Raw genomic sequence first — 6693 nt, 5'->3', positions numbered from 1 at the left:
TCTCTCTCTCCCCTTTCCTTGCTCTCTCTAAAATCAATAAATGTATTTTTTATTTTTTTAATATATATTTGATGGATGATTCTAGCCTTGCATTACTATTTTCTTTTTGTTATTATAGTAAACATTTCACTGAACAACTATGGCAAGTATAACTCATTCATACAACAAATTTAGGAACATTTGCCATCACAGGGATTTTTTCCTTGTTGTCCCTGAAAAAGAAATTTTGGGCACATTAGACAAACTTTCCAGTGAGTTTTAATGATAAGATAACGTTTCATTTTGATATTTAAAAGTACCATTCAATGTAATTTGAAAACTCCAGACTTCAGAAGTGGGTGTTCTGGGGAACATGTCCTTGACAGGAATCAAACCTGGGATCCTTCAGTCCATGGGCTAACACTCTATCCACCAAGCCAAACTGACCAGGGCTTAAGAAATTTTTTTAAAGAAAGGGGAAAGCCTTTATTATATTTTTAAACTCTAAAATGTGGGGTCTATTATGAAACAGGTGATGACCACTACCAAAATTTTAGTTCATCTAACTACATTTTTAATGCTAAATATTTAATCATACAGTGAGATCTCAGTCAAATTTGCTGATACAATCAATATAATCAGCTTTCTTCTCTCATTAACTTTGGGTTGGTTATGAAACACAATTTCTTCCATAACCAAAATGCTTCTCTCTACTTTTTTGGTTAAAAATATACTTTTGAACCCAGTATTAAATGCTTTTAGTTTTCAAACAAGAAAGAGTTAATTCTATTATTACTGAGGACCTATGAGTGTATATGCCACTGCACTAAATGCTGGAAGCAGAGGGAAGGCGGTAAATACGGACGGAAGACGCTGACCTGAAGAAAGCGCACAGCAGAGGGAAGATGTGTACATGAAGAATAGAAAAGCAGGAACCAGGGATCAAGAGCGAGTGCACTAAAAGGAAAGAAATGCTGAGCATAGGCCAAATATGGAAGTAGCCAACCTCAAGATTCCAAATGAGAATATTTATAGTATGTGCTGCTTTTAACATTCCAGTCGTAATCCCAGTAAATGTAAAGGTGTTCTGTTGTTTGCTCACTGTTGCTTTTATTACCATGTTCTCAGCTTGCTGTTTACACAGTAAGAATGAGATTTTTGATCTAATTTTCTGCAAAGATTAGAGGGAAACAGATTTGGATTTTGTATTGGGGGAGGAGGATTCACCAGAAATAAGTCTGCTTATTAGAAAGTTAACATCTAGATCCCATAAGGAGGACAGGTTTACAAGTTGTGCACTTGATTACTAATAAATAAGCATCCTTTAAAAAACAAGAACCTGCCATCATTTCACTTCAATTACAAACACACAGTTCAAAAAGAATTTTTTTACAACACTGCAAAAACAAATGTTTTAAAATAATGTTTTAAAAAATGTTTTTAAAATGTTTTTTAAAAATGTTTTAAATATATTCGGATCTTAGAACTATGGTACTGCTGTACTAATTTTTTTTTTACTAACTTCCCTTTCTCAATGTACTGTGTTTTAAAATGCACTAGTCAGAATGAGAATTTTTTTTTAAAACCAATTAACTTTAGAATTCATATTTTCCCAAATTTCTTGATGGAGTTACACACCTCACCTAGTCTGTCCAAAATAAACAAAAATGTGACGAAAAGCAAGAGCACACTGGAACTCCCTGGGGTGGAAATCTTTCACTGACACAGCCCAAAAGTGCCATCCACACAAGGCACTCAGAAAATAATCTGTTCAAAGACTCCTGAATACAACTTTGTATCCAACTATCTATTAACCCTAGCAACATCAGTGTCTGTGTTTTTAAAGTGAAGACAATTCAAGGGAGTCCTTGTTACCCCAGAATTTATTCTATATCTCCAAAGTTGGGGGGTGGGGGGGAAGGAGATGAATGTCTTAATATAAAAATGTTCATTAGTAAGCTATTTTTAAAACTGTCCATGAGGTCTGTCTGTAGTCAACCTTAGACAAAACAACACAAATGAAATGAAAACTTAGAAGTAAAATCACAAATTTTGCAAAAAAGAACTTCATGAGGTTAATCGAAGTGGCAATGGATTATTGCTGAATTTTTTTAACTTTGATAATGATGGGTACAGAGTTCATTTTATTGTCTTCCTTTGTGTATGCTTGACAGTTTCCATAACAGAAAAAAATGTCTAAACAAAAAGAATATTAGAAAGCTGTTCAAATCATACATATTGACAAGTGAGATTCTGGCAGAAACACACAGTTAACTAGTGAAAGCTGATGGGGTGTTTTGAAAGAATGATTGAGAGAGATCCCTGGAAAAAGGGAAGGGCCCCAAGTATGACACTGTTATGAAAAATCAAATGTGTGCATGTGTAGGGATAGAGCAACCAATTGATGTGTCTCTCTCACATAGATGTTTTTCTCTCTCAACGTCTCTCCCTCTCCCACTCTCTAAAAATCAATGAAAAAATATCAAGTGAGCATTAAAAAAAAGTTAAAAATAAAGTGTTAATTTTTAAAAAATCTAATGTGAAAGATAACTTACTGTGTGTGCTATTATACAACTTTATCAGAAAAATTCATGTCCCCCAAGTCACTTAATTCACTTATTTTGGTCTTTTCTTCGGAAAAACAACTTTCTCACTACAAAGAAATTTTGGTTCCCATTTTGCGTGTGGTCATGTAATAAAAACAAATCTTTTCTACTACTTTCTCCAACTGTTTCTCCCTGACAAATATGGTAATTTGTCAAGATTTCAAGATTCTTTTACAACAAAAAAGCGCTTGTATTTATTGTAATTTCAATACTCAAACATTAGATACCCTATTAAGTACATCATGTTACCAGGCAACTGTGGTTCAGTGGATAGCATTTCTACTTTCTTCCCCAACAGAGATGATATGAACTTGGGCACTCCAGTGTTCACATTATTACTTTCCACAAGAAAGTCAGTTTATTTGATAACTCACATCTTGACTAAATGTAATACATTATGTGGTTTCAAATGGGAGAATCCAATTCCTGTCTAAGAGGAAGACTACAGACTGTTCTTAATAATAAAACAAGGGAGCTACAGTTTCATTAACAAATGAAATGATTTCACAGTTTAATACAGTCATTTCATTGTAAAACAGTACAGAACATAACATTTTATTATAACAAACGAGACATCTAAATTTGCTTCATAATACACCAAGCCCACTTCACTAAAATAAAAATTCTGTGAAAGAAAGAACCAATCATGAATGGAGTAAGCTTGTAGGAAATAGTAGCCCATTCACTAATTGTTCCTCCTTTTGCCCTTCCTTCAGGCCAATTTAAAGTAAGGGAGAGCTAGCTGGAAAGGCCCTTAGAGACTAGTCCAGTGATTTTTTTTTTCTTTTCAAACAGTATGTTTTGGTGCCCTAAGTAGACATCAGGGGTTCAATGAAGTGTTACAAAGAAAAAAATCAGTGTGGTCTTATTTGGCCTGAGGAATCCAATTCTGTGCTTAAGATTTTGCTTAAGACCACTGCTAAAGTCTGAAACACCACTAATAGTCTATACTCCCATTTTCCAAAAGAGGACTCTAAAGCTAAGAGAGGTTAGGCAAGACTGAGATGATAATGTTGGTGGCAAAGCCAGGTATAGATAACCTGAGGTCTCAGGACCAGACCTCAGTGCCTCTCAGGAAAGGTCCAGAAGGGCAAGGGAGAAAAAGCAAGTTTCAAGATGACCTTTCTTCAATTCCATTCTCTACATTGGCCACACCAGGAATCACCAATACTCTTCACTCAGTGTCCATGAGCTATCTTTACTATTGTTCTCCAAAGACCACCAAGCTAGTTTGTGCCTCTCGTGTCGTCAGGACCAGACCTCAGTGCCTCTCAGGAAAGGTCCAGAAGGGCAAGGGAGAAATAGCAAGTTTCAAGATGACCTTTCTTCAATTCCATTCTCTACATTGGCCACACCAGGAATCACCAATACTCTTCACTCAGTGTCCATGAGCTATCTTTACTATTGTTCTCCAAAGACCACCAAGCTAGTTTGTGCCTTTCGTGGTGTCTCCTCCCTTCTTAGAAAATGGCCCTGTGATATGTTATGCCACATGATCTCTCTTGAACAGGTTCTGGTACTTTAAACTGTGTGCAAGAAGTTGTGTCATATTACAGGACCAATTTTTTAAATACACAGAAGTAAGCTTTCTTCACAGAGATGCTAAACAGACCCAGAAGTCTTGAAATGGACTGAAACAGAATTACAGTAACTACTCAAATGAGGTAAAAAGTCAAAAAAAGGAGAGACTGAGTGCCTCTCAAACCAGAACTCTACCCCACCCAGGTCTGTGATGGCTAGATTAGGGGTGTACACTTCTGGTCAGGGACCCACTCCCAGTGCCTCTGAACAGCACTTATATTCAGCTCTTCTTTAGGAATGTGCTTGATACTTTACAAACTGCTCACGGTCCTGGTAGTAAGATACACACTGGCTTATTTGAAGCTCTACAGGATAAACTTTAACAAGATTTTAAACCAATCTTTTCAATCAAATCCACAAAGATTGAGCAGGCCCCAAAACAGTACAACCTAGAAGTTCCCTTCAGATAAAAAATAACATAAAATTACAGAGCACTGTTTCTCAGGAATTATTTAATCCAAACCCCTACTTCTCTTCCAAGAATACTGAAACACATGATTAAAGTAACTTTGCACAGTCACAGAGCTAGTGGGAGAAATTAGATTTTATTTTCATTACTACTTTCCACTCTTCTACAAAGTACTAAATATGATCACTACTCAGCTATCGTCACATGTTCTGGCATCATTTAGATGTAAACTTGTGCAACACATACAAGGCTTAATAAACAAGCACAGATATAAACAGGTCACCTTAACATGACTTAGGAGAAAAAAAAATTCACCCAAGATCACAACATGTCCCACCAAGTTCAAAATGTCTCATAGCACAATCCTAAGAATCAGTTTCCAGCATTTAACCACTGTCCCAAAATAAAATACTGATAGCATTTCTTGCTGGTAATTTAGATATAAATGGTTTTAGGTTCACAGGTTATTAAGCCATATAACTGCGATCTTGCCCTAAACACCAAGGACGGTGTCCAATGTATTTCTAGCCTTTCCTAGGCAAAAGCTACTTATACCTAAATAAGCCAAAAATAATAAAACCTTAGGTGATAATTTGCCAAGTTCAATACATGTCAGAAAACAATGCTTCACTATGTGTGTATAGGTTCTAATCTAGATTCATAAATCCAAATTAGACATGCATTCACACATTGGTATATTTATATATTGTGCGTTTAAAAGCAGTTGTTTGTGTCCCCCAAAATGGTTCTTCTCTGGCAAATCTAATCCAAGTGATTAAAGTGGGGAATTACTGGAACTGACAGAGTAACGATCTTTACTGTGCCTGAGTAACAAACAGCTAGGAGACGCACTTGAAAAATCATGTTAATTCTAAAAATGTATAAAGCATTCTTCTATTTTGACTAATAGTGGTTCTTCTCCCCGTTGTGCCCCGCCCCCCCTCTCCCCCCGCAAGTCTCCTATGGATCTGAACACCATAAATTTGACTCTCTAAGCAAAAGGAGAGCTGTTAACCTTGACATTTTATGATCCCTCTTTAAAAGAGCAACTTGTGTTTTATTTTTTGCTTTTTAATTAAAAAGGTAATTACTACCACCACCACCACCACCACCACCTGAAGTGGACGTGAGAAATTTGTCAGAGACTCCCTAATAATAGCCATAATCCTGGGAGGAAATGTAAAAACTATTTCATTACAAAACCCTGAGTCATTACCCAGTTCACTCAGCAGATTTGGATAAACAGTGGGTAAGTGACATGTCTTATGTGTTCAACCATTCATACCCCCAATGCATGAACATACAATGTTACCAGATTTCGGGTCCAGTGAACTAAACAAGATACAGCAAAATCTTTTTTTTTAAGTTTTTCTGACACAGTGAAGATGCCCATCTGGCAAATAAAGTCTCTAACCTGCCTCCCAGCAACTGTATTTTTGCCCGTCTTCCCCTAATGTCGGTTGCACTACAGTTCGCAGCCAGGTTATGCCAAAAACAAATAAATAAAAGTAACAAAAGAACAGAACTCCTGAAACTGACATCGGCAATCGACATCCATCTCAGCGACTCAAAATTCACACACGCCCGATCGATCGCAGTAGCTTCCAGGACAGCCTGACAGCTCGCCCCTCCATCGATCTTCCCCAGCAACACTTACAAGCAGGAGCAAGAGACATTTCCCCTCCGTCCTAGGACTCACCTTTCTCCACATTAACGTCTAGGATACAGCCCAAGTGTGTGCGGAGGGCTGATTTTAAGCCCATCTTTCCCATCAAACCCACAAAGATTGAGCAGCCTCCCCCCTTCCCCCCCCAAAAAAGTAGAACTAGAAGTCCCCTTCGGTCTCCTTCCCATTCAGAAAGTTACTAGACGCGAAGGGAGAGCTAGGAAGCGGCGGCGATCGTGGGGGGAAGCAAGAGCCGGAGGAACTGCCAGTCAAGAGTTGCTCCCCCAAGGACGAGTCCTCCTTGCACCCCGACCCCCAGGAGCACAGTCCGAGGGACACCCGTGGGGGAGCCGCTGATCTCCTTCCCCGAGGACCCCGCAGGTCGGAAGACAACAATCCGAACCCTCGGGGGAAAGCAGGGAGGGCGAGGAGGGCCGGGGAGACCCGAAGAG

This window comes from Myotis brandtii, unplaced genomic scaffold (genome assembly GCF_000412655.1).
Source record: "Myotis brandtii unplaced genomic scaffold, ASM41265v1 scaffold84, whole genome shotgun sequence".
Taxonomy (NCBI): domain Eukaryota; kingdom Metazoa; phylum Chordata; class Mammalia; order Chiroptera; family Vespertilionidae; genus Myotis; species Myotis brandtii.
This window is presented reverse-complemented; position numbering follows the sequence as displayed.